We start from the raw sequence: 18399 nt of genomic DNA on the forward strand, positions 1-18399 counted from the left end.
TAGCAAAAAAAAGCTAAGTGACATCAGTTAACAATGGGTATTTACTCATTGCTCAACCCTGAATCTTGAAGAAATGTTATTGTTATAGATGTTTGCAGTCAATTGTGCATTTTTAAAATTTCTAGTATCTCTATTTCCTACCATCTATTGTGAAATTGACTATTCAAAAACAAAATTCCTGAAGTTTCATAGCTTTGGAACATTTGTTCAAAGATACTATATATAGGAACCAAACAGCCGAAAAAACTTTAAAAAAAAATTTATTGAGGTTTTAAAACATTAAAATATATATATATACATATTCACATTTTTCATTCCTGTTACATCAGTCTAAAGTCATTATACATATATGTAGTTCCATCATATTGTCATTTTATACAATAATTACATTAACAATCATTTGAAAGTTTACTTGTTCCTTCTAATTTATAGCCAATTGTAGAATTTTTCCCACACCATATAATACTCTTTTTTCACAGTTTTGTAACTCTAATGTCATTTTTGCACAATCCAATATTTATTATCATATTCTCCCTGCGGGGGGGGGGGAGGATTTAGCTTTCCATGATTGTGCGAAGATTATTTTAGTAGCGGTCAAAATGTGCACTATGAAATATTGATTGTAGGAACTAAACATCTGAAAAACGTTTTAAGAGCCCACCTGTAATATTTCATTGCACTGAATGAAATGGCTTCTTTCTAAGCTGCAATTTTCATACTTGCTCTTTTTCTGTTTTGCCAGAAGTCTTCTTCAGAAAGGTACGACACTGACTTTGAATGTGTGGGCTATCGTTAACAGAGATATAAGCAAATCCTTTCAAAGCACTGTGACAAGGAAACATTACTGTTTACTGAAGACCTATTGCCAAATTGTTGACTATATCCATATTTGAATTCAAAAGGTGTATACAATGAGCCTTTGCCTTTCCAACCTTGGTGGTGATACTGATTTATAGTTGTGGCCCATCCATGTCCCATGCAGCTGGTCATGGATTCTGAGGATTTAGAGGCAATTGTGGTGTGGTACCATCGGTACATAGTTACATTTTAGAGCAGGGGTCTCCAACTGTGGCAACTTTAAGCCTGGCGGACTTCACTCCCAGAATTCCCTAGCCAGTTCTGCAATTTACAATGTCATTTAGAAATCAGAGTGTCTTTATTTTATGTTTTACTTGTGGAATTCACATATGACCAGACATTGATTCTCCTGAAAAACTGAAATGTTGTTGTGTTGATGAAGAAATGAACGTCCGTGTCGAAGTTCCACTACCCTTTCTTTTAAGGACAGGACTGTTAACTTTGGCATATGTGTGTTGCCACTCAATCCCAACATTAGAGTAACAATATAAAATTCCAACAACAGACAATGTTGCCCAGGGCCAACCTATAAAAAAAGAAGAGAGAGAGAGAGTGAGTAGTAATACAAATTCCTACTTTCCTTATTTGAAACAAAAGGCAGAAATGGTAAACATAGTCAAGCTAAAACCCGTACCTACATAACATGAATCAGGTGAAGCTTCATTTAAGGCATGAAAGCTGGTTAATGTACTATTAATTGTTCTTCAATATTTTTTTTTTAAAAAATCAATACTGATTACAGCTGCCAAATATTTTTTTCTAAAAAGGGCTGCTGTTATATGATAAATCTATAGGACAAGAAGAAGCTACTGATTTTGCCTTTAAAAATCCATCATATCCTCCTTCCTTTAAGTCAAATTATTCCGAACCAAGTTGGAATTGCATCTAATTGAGATGGGCAGCATTCAGGGAAGGGCTACCAAATTTTTTAATACCACACCGTGGGTGTGGCTTACGTAGGACGCCCAGCATTTTCTTTCAACATCTTTCACTGCAAATTGGGTGCTCTGGGGTGGAGCTCCATTTTCACTACCCCACTGTGTTTCCCCCCATCCAGGCAGCAGCCCACCCCTGGTAGCATGTAATGATAGATAGATATATAGATAGGTAGGTAGGTAGGTAGATAGATAGACAGACAGACAGACATTAAGTCATTTAGAGGTTTCCTCTGAAAATTTCATCTAGAAGGCTTCCCTGGAATTACACTTACTATCACTTCATTATCTGGCCTAAGATCACACTTCTAGAACTCAATGTCTATGGAGATTCTCAGTAATCCAGGTCATGGTTGCCACCTTCGGTTTCTAAATCTGAAATATCTAAAGTGTTCCTTTAAATTTTGGATACCCTTTTCTACTTCTGCCAATAATTCATTAAACAGTTTTGAAACCTGTAAGTTGCTTGAATAATTAAACTATTTAATTAAATTGCTTTGATTATTTTCAATTTAATAATATTTATAGCAAGGCTAGAAAAGGCCGGTCAAAGCTTTGGGACAGTTTGAACAGTCAGTAATATATGGTTTACCTCCAGGCTGCTTTTAATACCAGGCAGAATGAAGTTGTAGAGCAGAGGTCCCCAAAATGGCAACTTTAAGTCTCGTGGACTTCAACTCCCAGAATTTTCCAGCCAGAATTCTGGGAATTAAAGTCCACAAGTCTTAAAGTTGCCAAGTTTGAAGACCTCTGTTGTAGAGGACAAACAGGTGAGTGCTTCATTATTTTGTAACGAATGTGCTTACAGTTAAGTAAATGTTAAAACTATTTCATTGCTGCCTACTCAGAAGTAGGCAATCTTTTTTTTTAAATATAGTAAAATCTATAATTTGCCTGTGAGTTGGGAAAGAAAACTAAATTCAATTTAACTTAAAAGCAATTGAAGTTATGTTAATCAGATGTAGTCAATATGACTACTCTCCATTCTTCAATGATTTATTCTCTTGACTCAATCAATTTGGAGCACTTTTGGGAGAATGTCTTCAGGCTACCCCAAAGCTGCAGAAAATTGTACAAAGCCATGAGCTACCTGTATGCCCCTTAGCAAACATTCTGTCTTCTAAAAAATTTGCAGAAAGAAAAAAAAAACAGCCATTATATTTTTTTCTTGTTTTCTCATTCATAGTCTAATTATAGCCAGGATTAGGGAGGTCTCCTCCCCCCAATGTATTAAAATATTAAACGAGAAAGATGCATGAAGGTGGAATATGTGAGTCGCTGTAAATGCCTGTTTTATTCATTATACACATTATTCACCTATGCAAGTTTAATAGATAACAGAATTTGACTCGATTGAAATAATCAACTGCCAGACAAAGAATGAAGACAAATTCTAAGCTTTTATCCAGTTGTCTCCTTTCCAGAATTCTTCAAAGCAGTAGAAGACCCACCACATTTTACCTAGAATTATATATAAGGCTTTTCTAAAACCTGTTGACCAAAACGTTTATCAAAAGCCATTACAGAAGTTAGCAACCAAAGCAGAAAGGAAGAAACCTTTTAATGGATCTGTAAGGTTTTTTTTTTTTTTTAAAGAAGTAGAAAATAAATATAAATGCTTTTTTCTCCTGGGAGAAATAAGAATATTATGGGTTGATTTTTTTTTAAAAAAAATTGATTATCAATGAACTAAAAATAGTAGTAAAATAAAGAGATGGCAAAGGTTCCTTGTCCTACCAAATTATTCAGGTTATTAAAATAAAAGTTTGTAAATCGCTCTAAGGGCCTCTGCAAAGAGGGTTATTAATCCCTCGATGAATGTAGCAATCTATGTATGCAAAAAAGAACAGTTAAAACCACCAGTTTAGCAATTGGCAGCATCCCATCAGTTGATAGGATTGATCCATTAGGCTTATTTATGTAATTGAATTGACACCAGATCAATTCATCAGACATTGCCTCCTTACAGCCTTTCCTTAGTTGTCTCTTTCATCTTCCTCTAAATGGAAAACATCATCCAAAAAAGATCAACCGTGGAGTGAGTTTGGTTTAATCAATCGGGTGACTTTTCTGACTTTGGCAATCCACTGAGTCTTTAGAAGGAAGTTAAGCAAAATCAACTTCATTTTTTTTAAAAAAATTAAGAACTCTCTGGATGAAAGAGTGGGAGAAGATGCAACACACACACACAGAGACAAAGGATGTGGGTCTCAAACAGCAGAATGATAAATGTTGTTCCATTTAGACCAATATATCATTATAGGTTTGCTTGCCCAGATTTTGCAAGGACTAAATGTTTTGCATATGGCAAGAGCACTCTTGAAATAACTGATGCTGATGCAGGGGTCGTGCAGTCTTGTGTTCTGATTATGGAGAAAGGTACATGATGTCATACAAAATAATTATCAAGGTTTTGGAGACATCATTTAGGTTTATTAAAAGATTCTTCCTTCTCCCTGTGTTATGTCTCCTGTTCTTCCTTCAAACAAAGACCTGAAATGCTAAAAAATCTTCATGTGCAAAATCCAAACACGGTATGGTACCTTAACAAATTATGCTGTAGGTGGTCAGCTTAATGTGCAAATATACATGAATATATTCTGTCTGGATGGGTTCACTAATTGGGGATCTACAATATAGGCAGCAAACAATTGTGTCTTAGACATCGCCCTGTCTGTTGGTTTAAAGAAATCTGTTTTTGTATTATTTAAGTAAACTAGAGAAACACATCGAGTGCTACTATATTATGCCTCTTGCCGCATGAGTCCCAGTGACTGGTTAGGTCCCACAGAATCAGTCTTCTCCAGGTCCTGTCAACTAGACAATATCGCTTGGCAGGGCCTAGGGGAAGAACCTTCTCTGTAGGGACTCCGGCCTTCTGGAGTCAGCTCCCCCCAGAGATTCGCACTTCCCCCACCCTCCTCGACTTCCGTAAAAGTTTAAAGACCTATTTGTGCCCCCAGGCTTGGAGCCATTAGACCCTAGCCCCTTGGCCAATAAGTGTAATATGTCTTGCTGTGTGAATGGGAATTATTTTAAATGTTATTAGAGTTTTAAAAGTTTTTTGGCTATATTAATTGGATTTTTTAGATGTGTATATTGTATATTGAGATCCATACTGCCCCCACCCTCTTCTCCTTCCAAAAACGTCTGGAGATTTTTCTATGCCACCAGGCTTAGGGCTATTAGATTCTAGCCCCCTGGGCGACAAATGCTATGTGTGTTTGTTGTCTGAGTGGGAATGCCTGGTTTTTAAATGTAACTGGGGATTTTAGATTTTTAGATTAGATTAATTGATATTGGGCAGAAAAGGGAACATGGACGCCTTTTTGGCGTGTTAGGAAAATTCTCTTTCAAAGGCGAGGGGAAACTGAGCCCGGGTGGGAAATTATCCACGCGGCTTCGCATGTGATCCATTTTTTGGAGGGGGGCTTCAAATTTCCCCCCCTTTGTTCCTCCTCTTTACGACACAAGGGAGCCCTGAAGGGAATTGAAGGGAGTCCCCCAGAGGAAGTGGGTGCCAGGCATGGAGTGAGAGCCGAAAACTTTCAAGGAGAATGGAAGCCCCGCCATCTGACAAGCTGCCAGGCAGCTTCCCGCGTGTGTCAATTCATCCACGAGGCTCCCTCCAGGCAGCCTCCGCTGTCTTCTCCCCCTCCTCCATCCATCCCCGAACAAGGATCTGAATGCCGGCGGTAATAAGACAAAAGGGGTGAGTTTTGGGATTGCACGCATTATTCGCTTTTACATTGATTCCTATGGGAAAAATTGCTTCTTCTTACGAACTTTTCTACTTACGAACCTGGTCACGGAATGAATTAAGTTCTTAAGTAGAGATACCACTGTATGCCGTGGACTTGTGCTGGCTGTTAATGAAGAAAAGACTGCTTTAAACTGTATTTGTGTTTGACAACTACTAATGAAGCTCATTAGTAGTTGTTAATTAGTAAAATAAAGTTTGTACAGATCTTGCAGGTGCTGTGTTCTTTGTGGTCTGTAGCTGATGCAGAACAAAAGCAAGGTTCAATAGGAGTATGTATTTTTATTATAAGGCAAAAAAAAATTTTAACAAAAGAGAAAGGAACCATGAAAAAAGGCTTTTCTAAGGAATGGAATGACCATTTATGCTGTTCTTTAAACATCTAAAGCTTTTCAGTAAATGCTGTCTCATTCTAATATTTCCTATTTTTGCACTGATTCTCCAAGGCCTCAAGCTGACATTTTTGCAATATCAGTAGTCTAATCTTAACTGCTGATGTTACTGATGTTACTCTTCCACTGAGCTACAAAATCTTTGAACTGGTTTAGCAGTTATTTTAGTTCCTGGATTAAACAACGAACAGAGTAATTCTCTCCAACATCAAAGTTCTCTGACATTTGTGGAAGCCTTGCTAGCAAGAGACCAGCTGAGTGTAATCAGGAAAGAAAAGCTTGCTCAGAATTATTGTCTTTCAGCCTACATGTTATCTCCATAGGAGTGCAATTTAAAAGTTTGATCAACTGGCAGGATTCATTTTTTAATTATTTACTATAATATCCTGTTTTTCCAAAAATAAGACATCTTCCAATAATAAGCCCAATTGGACTTTTGGGTGCATGGCAATAAAGCCAAGCACTTATTCCAGGGTTCAAAAAAATATAAGACAGGGTCTTATTTTCGGGAAACACGGTAGCATAGCAGAATACAACTTTATTGATTAGTCAACTGACCATATAAAAAAGTATTATCAACAATATAAAATAATATGATAAGATAAACAACTTTATCTTGCCTCCAGGAGTTATGAATGCTCCAACAATGGAAGTTTTAAAGAAGAAGCTATTGGACAACCATTAGGGTTTTCCTGCCTGAGCAGGGAGTTAGACTACAAGACCGCCAAGGTCCCTTCCAACTCTGTTATTCTATTCTAAATGTAAGGTCAGAAGATATAAAATAAAAGTAAGATAAGATAAAAATTAAAAAGTGACATAAAATAGGGCAAAAAAGAGTACAGAGAAACAAGATGAATTGAAGAATATCAAACAATATTTTTAAATGAATGCATCAACTTTACATGCAACCTTAATATGTTCTGTAAAATGTGTCCATAGCAGAACAACTCTGACTATGTATCTAGCAGTTCTAATTACTACGTATGTGTTTATATCTGAAGACACTAAGGTAAGTTATTGTCACAACGTGTAGTTCTGTCAAAAATAGTCATGTACAAGTACCGAGTCCTGGCTGGGATGTATAGTTGGCCTTGAATAAGATGTGCACAATGTCTTTTATTTCTGGAGCACCACAAACACATGCTCCAGCACATCACTTGGCAGAGTCATTATATTTAAAAACAAAATCCAGCTGTGCAAACTTTGCTCGGGGAATGACCATCCTATGGTATTGACTCAGACCCTTTGTCAGGGTTTTTTCTGTTTGAAGAATAATTTTATTCCTGGCCAGCCATTTCAATGACCTGAAGTTTAAATGATTCAATGTTAATTTGGGCATTAACATCCAAGATACTTTATTTGAATATTGCATTGGTCTGATGCCCAACTGAGGGTAGATATTGCACAAGGAAACCAAGCTGTAACATTATTTTGATAAGTTTATTCATCCATATGTCAGATTGAAAGTTATATATAATAGATATATACATAGGATCATGTGAAGTATTAGTACTGCTTTATAATGCCTTGATAGGCCCATACTTGGAATATTGTATCTAGTTTTGATCACCACAATATTAAAAAGATGTTGAGATTCTAGAAAGAGTGCTGAGAGGAATAACAAAGATGATTAGGGGACTGGAGGCTAAAATATATGAAGAACAGTTGCAGGAACTGAATATGTCTAGTTTACTGAAAAGGAGGACTAGGGGAGACATTATAGCAGAGTTCCAATATCTCAAGGGTTGTCACAAAGAAGGAGGAGTCAAACAATTCTTCAAAGCAGCCGAAAGAAGCAATAGATGGAAACTAATCAAGGAAAGAAGCAACCTAGAACTAAGGATAAATTTCATGACAGTTAAAACAATTAACCAGTGCAACAACATGATTCCAGCAGTTATGGATGCTCCAACTCTGGAGGCTTTTAAGACAAGTGGACAACCATTTGTCTGAAGTGGTTTAGGGTTCCCTGCCTGAGCAGGGTTTTGGACTAGAAGACCTTCCAACTCTGTTAATTACGATTATGTTAATCATAATTATGATTAATTATCTGTTAATTATGGTTCTGCAACCCAACAAGGTCGACACAGACTTCAGAAGAAAATCAGAACTGCAGAAAAAACAATTGCTGCCAACCTGCCTTCCATTGAGGACCTGTATACTGTACGAGTCAAAAAGAGAGCGGTGAAAATATTTACTGACCCCTCACATTCTGGACACAAATTGTTTTCAACTCCTACCCTCAAAACGTCGATACAGAGCACTGCACACCAAGACAACTAGACACAAGAACAGCTTTTCCCCAAACGCCATCACTCTACTAAACAAATAATTCCCTCAACACTGTCAAACTTTTTACTAACTCTGCACTTCTATTTCTACTAGTTTTTTCTCATCATTCCCATCATCCTTTTCCTCCCACTTAGAACTGTATGACTGTAACTTGTTGCTTGTATCCTAAGATTTTTATTAATATTGATTGTTTCTTCATTGCTTATTTGACCCCTATGACAATCAATTAAGTGTTGTACCACATGATTCTTGACAAATGTATCTTTTTCTTTTATGTACACTGAGAGCATATGCACCAAAGACAAATTCCTTGTGTGTCCAAACACACTTGGCCAATAAAGAATTCTATTCTATTCCATTACATCAGCGGCTGCAAATAAATAAGAAGTTAAATGGTAGCAATGTTACTGAGTTTACTCACAGCGAGTTATAGTCAGATGAAATTATTCATTTATCCCATTTTCAAAGTTCAGTCAATAAACTAAGTTACGCTAACAGGTTATGCTAAGGTCCTCCCCATCCTCCCCATACAACATTAGCATGTGCAGATATAGCAAACAACATGACAATTTAATCATGCCATGAACACAGCCACACATACTATATTTTTTCCAAATATAATAAGTACCCTTTTCCTCCCTAAAAGAGCCTGATAATTTGGGTGTGTCTTATACTCTGAATGTAGCTCCCCCCCTCCCGCCATAACTAGCTTCTAACAATCTTCCCAGCTCTTACCTTGCAGACTCTTTCATTGTTTTCCCTGTGAATAATGTTTTCCAAGCCCTCAGTATTTGCAGGGTTTTTTTCATTGTTCTAAGTTGGTCCAAATAAGTTTCTTTCCAGCCCTAACCAGGTGCTAACAATGTTCCCAGCTTTTACCAACTTGCAAACTCTTTCATTGTTACTCTCTGCCAAGAATGTTTTCCAAACCGTCTTTGTAGTTTTTTCCTCCATTGCTTTACTTGCTCTTAATGTTTCTCTCCAGCCCTAACCAGGTGCTAACAATGTTCCCAAGCTCTTTCATTGTTAATCTCTGCAGGGTTTTCCCCCATCGGTCTACTTGCTCCGAATCTTTCTTTCCAGGTACTAATGATGTTCCCAGCTCTTACTGGCTTACAAGCTCTTTCATTGTTACTCTCTCCGAATGAAGTTTTTTTTAAAGCCCTAACCAGGGGATAAAATAATGTGCTGAAGCTGACCAGACTAAGGATGCTAGCCAGATGAATACTTGGTAAGCAGATTCTTTCCCCTATTTCCCTCCTCCAAAACGAAGGTGTGTCTTATACTCTGAAAAATACGGTAACTAGTTTGAAAACTAAATTCTTAAAATAATATTATTTACTAACTTTACTGAATACTAAAATGAAAATTATTTCCATTCTAATTTCAAAAGTAAATTACATGTACATTTACATATAATGATAGATTAATCCAACAATGTTAATTCCAACAATATTTCACACAGTGCAATATAGATAGAGGAAATACTGTATTCACTGAAAGGCTGCTCAAGGATTGCAAGGCATGGGCAATTTAGTTTGGGTCCATTAGTAGAAAAAAAGTATATAACAAATACAGGGTCCTTGGTACTTTCTGGCTTTGGTTGTTTGCTTGCAGAAGTTACCCAGCTAGGTAATATCATCAATGTTGGTGAGTGTGGAGTTTGTTCCCTGTATCTACAGTGGCTTGTCCTGCTACGGTTAGTGGGAATGTGGTTTTCTCTTTGGTACTACTTTGATTGTTGTTTTTCACATGTTCTAGTGTAAATCTCTGCTTAGCTGGGTGTTGGCTCTGGAGATGATGTCTTCTGGTCCTTTTCATAGCATTTTATTGTCCCTTTTGAATAGTGTGCAAATGTGGTTTCTCTCTTTTATACCTATTGATGGATGATTTATTTGAATACCAAGCTTCTAAGAATTCCCTGGCATTTTTTAATTTAGCTTGGTCCACTAGTTGGTGTTTATGGATGCACTCTGCTAGTCTTCTGCCTAGCTGTCATACAAGTGGCTGTTACAGTCCTTACCCTGTAGATGACTCCTGTTTTTCCTACTTGCACTACTAGGTCATTTGTTTTACTTAATATGTTCTGAAAGTCTTCAGTTTCTTTGTGAGTATGGTGATTCCATGTGATTGTAAGAGTCTGTTCGTTGTTTGGAGCTATTCTGATATATGGCAGTGTTGCTTTTTCATAGTTTGTGTTGATTATGCTTTACTGAATACTAAAATGAAAATTATTTCCATTCTAATTTCAAAAGTAAATTACATGTACATTTACATATAATGATAGATTAATCCAACAATGTTAATTCCAACAATATTTCACAATGTTGAACTTCTATCCTGCCAATGATTTCTGAAATCCTTAATACATCTGTTCAATTTAATAGCTTTTGTCCTAGTAAATAATTAGTATTTGATTATATGTATTTGTCCTTTTCTGATGTAGACAATTTGAACTATTGGCTGCATAATATTATAAATCTCATTACTTTTGTCTTTGAAAATGTTTGAACTAAAAATGACTTACAAGGTCAGAAGCAAATGGACCGAATGAGTGACAAGTAAACCAGCTCCTGATGCTAACCAGTTGACTTGATTAATTTAATTACTATTATTATTCAATAATTAATTAATAAGCTGAATTAAATTTACACATTTTACAATAAATGCACATTAAAAAAAATTTAAGCATCTGAATACCAGCCACTGTTAAAAATTGGTTTGAGTGTCCAGCCCTTTTAAATAAAGTTGTGTGGGTATCTATTTTTCTGATGTTCTGGATTGCCTTACAATAGCAAGCTACTGTATATAAACAAGGAACAACCCATGTTTACTAGAACTGATGTTACAGTCAGGTAATGAAATCCTACAAACACACAAGGTTAAAGAGCATCAAAGACTTGAGAGTTCAACCCTTTAATTACATGTGTTCTGGTCTAATGGAGCTATAAATGTCATTCTGTGTCAGCAGCCTTATACAGGACCAAAGGACAACCAATTATAGCATTTTGTAACAGCATTCAATCTTATTTCTTTCAAACAAAATCTAAGTTCAGAGCGTTAAAGATGAATGGATGCCATATGCTTCATGGCATTTATATTTAATATTGCCAATAGATGTAGAAGTTAAAAGAATATTTTCCTAATATCTGCTGCAATTTTTTAATGTGGAGAAATTTTATTAGAGTTTATGCACACTAAATCTCATAATTTATTTGTTGATAACAGTGGGTTTTGTAAAACCTGCCCCTTATATTAATAGGTAGCACTTTGGTGGGAGTCAGGACATGGGTCTTTGGTGTATAGTCATGCTGGGCACATGATCCCAGAAAATGTCTTTGGACAACACTGGTACCAACCTGGCCCAAAAATAATGAAATCCAAGCCCCAAGCTCGCACAAACCTTTAATTCTTCAATTAATATAAAACAGCAGAATTCTTTTTTGTTATTGTTGCTAAACTCAGCAATTATGTTTTCATGCTGCTGACTAAAGGTGACATTTGATTCCAAAGTTTATTTTCTTGTTTTACAATTAAAAAAACGAGCTATGTAAACCATCAAAGAAGTGTGTTCTACTTCCAGAGCTAGAAGCAGTCCAGCAATTGAAAACAACCACTTCCTGCACCTAATGGATATTGCAAAAGTTGGAGCGAGATTGTTAGGAGATTTTAAGGCAGGAAGCACTTCAGAAATAGCCGGCCTGAAATCTAGCACTCGGCTTGCCCCCAAATCAGTTTAGGGGTTTTGTTGGCTTTGTCAGAGAGCTAAGCTGCTAGAAGAAGATTTCTTGTGAGAACAATGTCTTGCTGTCATTATTTTTCTTTCCAGCCTTCAGAGGTATGTGTAAATTAATGCAAGACAGGCTGAAGAGCAAGTGGGATGCAGAGCACAAAGCTTAGAGGTTTCCATTAAGATTTCCAGAGCTTTTTGATAAAGCTCAGGTTTAAACAGCTGCTGGGGTAAATTGATTTATGGAAGAGAGGAGACTATTTCCCATCAGCCTGTTATCAATAATGGTTTTTCTACAGAATGAGAAAGTTCCAGACAATTCCCTCTACCCCACCCCACCCTCTGTGTGTGTATGTGTGTCTTTTTTAACAGTGGCTGGTATTCAGATGCTTACATTTTGTTTTTGATTTGCATTTATTGTAAATTTAATTCAGCTTATTAATTAATTATTGAATAATAATAGTAATTAAATTAATCAAGTCAGCTGGTTAGCATCAGGAGCTGGTTTACTTGTCACTCATTCCGTCCATTTGCTTCTGACATTTTAAGTCATTTTTAGTTCAAACATTTTCAAAGCCAAAAGTAATGAGATTTATAATATTATGCAGCCAATAGTTCAAATTGTCTACATCAGAAAAGGACAAATACATATAATCAAATACTAATTATTTACTAGCGACAAAAGCTATTAAATTGAACAGATACATTAAGGATTTCAGAAATCATTGGCAGGACAGAAGTTATTTGGCAGCATACTGGACATTTAAGGTATGGCCCTGCCCAAAATGCCATGGACCTTGGCATGAATTTCAGCATTGCATTCACTCAGTCATTCCTAGTCCCAGGCCCATCAGAAAAGCCAGGTCTCATTTGATTGTTTATTTGTACCCTATGACTATCATTAAGTGTTGTACCTTATGATTCTTGACAAATTTATCTTGTTTTCTTATGTATATTGAGAGCATATGCACCAAAGACAAATTCCTTGTGTGTCCATTTATACTTGGCCAATAAAAAATTCTATTCTATTCTATAATTTGGGCAGTCTTTAAAGGCTTCAAATTGTGCTTTGTCTCTTCAGTGTACACACACACACACACATACACGCATACACTGTATGTTTGTTTCTCATAATTTATTAAAACACCCATGTACAAAAAAATCTCACAAATATATTTGCGTACTTATAGGCATCATTTACACTTTTTACATCAAAATATCAGATGCTATACAGTAAAATCATTCCTCTATTGCTCATTTTTTACTCTCTCTAGGATGCTGAAAAGGGCTAAAATTTTCTTATGTGTTCCATTTAATGCTTCACTGTCTGTCAAAGAGTCCATTTTGAATCATGGTGAACAGTTTATGTTTGTGGGGTAGCCAAATAAGTTTACCAATCACTATATTGTATTCCTTTCTATCATGATTTCCATATCAGTCATATCTTATCTTATCTTATCTATCCATCCATCCATCCATCCATCCATCCATCCATCCATCCATCCATCCATCCATCCATCCATCTATCTATTTATTGGATTTGTATGCCGCCCCTCTCTGCAAACTCGGGGTGGCTAACAACAGTAATAAAACAGCATATCTTGGTACTCAACTGCTTTGAAAGTCATTGAATTTGGTACTCAACACTTTTTGTCATGAAGATTTTGTCCTGATATTTGATGACAATCCAGAATTTGAATTTTTTGGTATATAGACTCTCCTCCCCTTTTTTAATAAAGCCTATGTACATGTACACACAAATACACACATGTATTTGTCAACATTTTCAAATATTTAATCTTTTAGTTTCAAGTTTCAATCTTTTAGTCACATGAGTTCTATTATAATAGCATACATGCCATAGGAAGTCAATTTTTGCTTTTAAAAAGTTCTAGGGGACATTTTTAATCCAACTCTAGTAGGAAAAACAAGGACATCTAATTATTTTTGCAACATTTATATTCATGCTTAGATCAGCATTATCAGAAACAGATCATCAATCACCCACCATAGATTCTAATGAATTAAGAAAATATAATGTCTTTTGTACCAGAGTAAATACAAAATCAGTATTATTTTCTTTAATGACAGCAGGATCACGTTTTGCAGGCAACTGTTCATTTGACTCAAGTCCTTACAATTTAATGTACTCTCATGCATGAAACAGAATTGTCAAAATGGATTTAGAGAGAATGTGCAGAGTTTGGGTATTTTATTAATATCAGCCTGAGATCTCAGAGTTTCATTATTTGCCTTTGAAAACAAGCAGGCCTTATGCATTCTGAGCATAATAAGCACTGGCAACCAGTAAACAGCCAAACGAAAGTCTAACTTGCCATTTTTGTAATTGGAATCTCTTGTCTCAAAAAGTGCTCACCATAGCACTTCCCTGAGGAAGTTGATGTGTCAGATGATATTGAGAACCCAAGGATGGAAACTGACTGGAGCATCAAAATAAACTCTTGCATTGAAACAGAAGCTGCTTGATAATAGTAATAGCACTTAGATATACCACTTCACAGAACTTTACAGCACCTCTCTAAAGCGGTTTACAGAGTCAACATACTTTCCTCAACAATTTGGGTCCTCATTTTACTGACCTTGGAAGGATGAAAGGCCAAGTCCACCTTGAGCCAGTGAGGATCAAACCTCCGGCAGTCATCAGAATTAAATCTGCAATACTGCATTCTAACCACTGCACTGAGATTATGGAGCTGTTTGACTAGCTCCTGGAAAAATACATTGTTCCTGAAGCATCGTATTTTTTGGAGTATAAAACGCACCAGAATATAAAATGCACCTTAGGTTAGCAGCTCAGAGTCCGTTAGGAGTGAGCGGCATATAATAATAATTTTGGGGAGGAAAACAGGGAAAAGAATCTGCTTACCAGGTATTCATCTGGCTAGCATTCTTAGTCTGGTCAAATTCAGCACATTATTTTATACCCTGGTTAAGGGTTTGCCATCACTGAAATAGGCTGTACAGTTTACTCTGACTTTCACTGGTTTCATCCATCAAACAAGGTTGTTTGATTAAAAGTATCATTTTCTTTTTTATTGCTTTTCTTCTTTGTTCTGCCAAGTTTGAAATGTATGCTTTCTTTTCTGTTCTCATACCCTGCAGATAGTTTAAAGCATCTTTCTTATTTTTTTTAATGACTAATAGTACCTGGGCTGAGTTTTCATCATAATCTTATGTGTGATGGAATGTAGTCTGGATTCCCAGGAGGGAGACAGTGCATTCCAGAAGAGAAAGATACAGTGAATTTTATCTGTCCTGCATGGTATTTGGGTGTTTGCTTTGGAACAGTTAAAGTGGATAACATCTGCACAGGAGGCATTTTCATCCACAATGTGGATGTGCACGAGTCACTTTAGAATATCTCCGGGACCGCCTTCTGCCACACGAATCCCAGCGACCGGTTAGGTCCCACAGAGTGTGCCTTCTCCGGGTTCCGTCGACTAAACAATGTCGTCTGGCGGGACCCAGGGGAAGAGCCTTCTCTGTGGTGGCTCCGATCCTCTGGAACCAGCTCCCCCCAGAGATTAAGATTGCCCCCACCCTCCTTGCCTTTCTGAAACTCCTTAAAACCCACCTCTGCCGTCAGGCATGGAGAATTGAAACATCTCCCCCTTGCCCATGTAGTTTCTGTGTATGATTCGATTGTGTGCTTGTTTTTTATATATTGGGGTTTCTTTTGGATTTTTAACCTAAAACTGTAATTTAGATTGCTAAATATTAGGTTTGTTACTATGTATTGTTTTTTACCATTGTTGTGAGATGCCCCGAGTCTGCGGAGAGGGGCGGCATATAAATCCAATAAATCTAATCTAATCTAATCACTTAAACTAGTCAGAACTACTTGTTGATGATTCCCAGCATGTGATCAAACTAACTGGGCCCAAAATCACCCTTGGGGAATATAAAATCCCCGCTTATTTTCTACAGGAAGCTATTGGAACTTTCCATCTTAGCAAGCCATCAATAATTCTCATATCTTAACACTTGTGGATAATCAATATTTGGAAAATATCTTCTAAGACCCATATGTTGAATGTTTTCTTGGTTTTTAGTTCATTTAATCTTCTTAATTTTAATTATTTTGTATTATCTTTTGTACCTTTTAATCATTTTGTAAGCCACACAAAGTCACTACAACAGTGAGAAGGGCAGCATATCAAACAAACAAACAAACAAACAAACAAACAAAGCAAACAAACAAATAAAGAAACAAATACATTGACAGACTTTGTCAGTTAATTTCTCTAAGAAAAGGATCTGCATTTTGTTTTCTGGAAAATAGGTCATTTGAGTGGGTCTAACCACCCAAGAGTGCCAAACACACGGCCCATGGGCCAGATACGCCTGTGCAGGCTACGCTCATCTGGGCTCCACAAGTGCAAAAATATTCCTGATACATCACGATACAGCCTGCAATGCGATTGGGTTTGACATCTCTGGTCTAGACATTCCCATCACACAATTGACTGGGTAGAGACTGTGTCGCTTCATCTGTTTGAGCCTAAATGTAATCTGATGGCGGTTAATTATTTTGTGGATTGACATCCTTTTGGTTTTCCCACAATACCATATCCTTCCTTAAGCATACTGTGAGAATAAAGCCAATGTATTTCTCGTGTATGTGCACCCTTTAATTGTGATTAGAGTTTAGGAATATCTAAGAGAATTAAAGTTTTGATGCGAAGTTCTGAAACAAGAACATATTCATTTATTTACTAATCAAATGGTTACCCATCCCAAAAAGGTGACTGGGTGGCTGTAAAATAATGGCATACAAGTTGCCATAAAGCAGTGCTTCTCAATTATTTTCTGTTACGCTCCCCCAGGAAGAAGCAAACATTTCATCCGTCCCCCCCAACTCTCCACTGGGACAACTGTTTGCAATATTCAGCAGGTTTTTGCTTAAAAAACTCAAGTGGCTTATCAGTGTGATTGGAGTGTTTAAGTGACACCTTAATTTATTTGGCTTCATGCTGTCCACTGTCAAGATTTTTAGACACAGTAACATACCGGTCTTTCCTTTTTTCCCACCGTAGTCATAGTGAAGCCAAGCCAAGCAAGTCATATTTCCTTGTCTTAGCTTTCGGGAGACTTACAGTTGTCTCATTATCCCCCTCTCTATTCTCCTTTCTTTCCATCCCTGATAAATATTTTTCCATGGTATCTCTTAAGGGTTTGTTGTCTGCACTTCATATCTCCTGCTCTGTGCTGTGTGCTATTGTTCAATACAAAAAAACTCCTAGTTTTTTTGCCAGTGCAACAAAAAAAAGCACATTTCTCAGGGTCACGCACCCCCCTGGTGTTGCTCCGTGCCCCCCAAGGGGGCCTGCTTCATTATTTAAGAAGCACTGCCATAAAGTCACAATTCTTTCATAGAAATCAGAGAACAAGGCTCCTTGGAGCCTTGGACACAGGATAAATAGCAGACACTGCTGTTATTACTGCAGCCAAACACAAAAAAACCCAACATCAAGGAGAGATTTTGGATGAGAGGGGATTTTTCCTAAGCAGTCAAAATGCAGAAAGTGTGTTAAACTGAAAGAGAAAGTTAAAAAGGAGTCTATTTGTTCTTTAGCCAAAAAGGTAAAAGAGTCTTGGCAGGAAAGCAGAAAAAGAAAGAAAGCTAGAAAAAAGAGTGAGGGAGATTAAAGAAGAAAGAAGGAATTTAGAATGTTTAAAGGTAAGCAGGGATCATCGGAAGAAAACGGGGGAGGTATTTTCCTTCTTGGCAACAGCGGTAAATAAAAAGGAAGAATGGAGGACAGGTGTCCCCCGCCTTATAGCAAAGCTTGCTCAGCAGGGATCCCATCTTCTCCTGGAAGAGGCAGTAAGGCTGATCGGGGAGTGCAAGAAAATAAGGCAGTTTGGCTGGCAGCAAACAAATCAATGAAGAAAGCAGCTGGCAGAGAGAATAGGAGCCTTGTTGGTCCTGACCTGAGGAACTGGGATGAGTAGTGGGACCGGAGTGAAACAGAATCAAAGAAAAGCTGGTGGTGCGGCACAAGGACAAAAGAGAGGAGAAATTGATTATTTTCAATCAGGGGAGGCGAATGACCTGCTTAATACACACTGTGCCTTCCATACAGACAGTTGGCAGTAGTGACCTTCAAACTCTAGGAAATAAAGTCAGGGCAAAGTGTTGTGTGTGCACTCACAAGGAAAGTAAATAGTCTGAATGCCAGTTCTGCAGAATAAGTTCCTGTTTTAGAGGAAGGCATTGATTTCTAATAAAGGTTAAAGCAGACAAAACCTGTGTCAATGTTAAAAGGATGCTCTGTTTAACCATCTCTATTTCTGCATGTTTCAATAACATCGGTAGTACATCTGTTTATCTTTTTGCACCCAAAAAGTCTTTAAATGTGGATTTACAAGGAAACTTTGGTGCTTCTTATAAACTTCTCCCATCTTCCC

General features: G+C 37.1%; 1 protein-coding gene across 6 annotated transcripts in view; it reads right to left on the reverse strand.

The window, feature by feature from the left end:
- Nucleotides 1-252: 252 nt before the first annotated feature.
- HHAT (hedgehog acyltransferase) overlaps nt 253-18399 on the reverse strand; it is a 190568-nt gene continuing 172421 nt past the window's right edge. For 5 of the 6 annotated variants that reach the window (XM_070741265.1, XM_070741247.1, XM_070741276.1 and 2 more), the window contains exon 11: nt 253-1384. The gene's annotated coding sequence lies outside the window, so the exon portion shown is untranslated. The remainder of the gene's footprint in view (nt 1385-18399) is intronic. The other variant, XM_070741295.1, reaches the window with a different exon arrangement.

The sequence above is a fragment of the Erythrolamprus reginae genome, chromosome 1 (assembly GCF_031021105.1).
Source record: "Erythrolamprus reginae isolate rEryReg1 chromosome 1, rEryReg1.hap1, whole genome shotgun sequence".
NCBI lineage: Eukaryota > Metazoa > Chordata > Lepidosauria > Squamata > Dipsadidae > Erythrolamprus > Erythrolamprus reginae.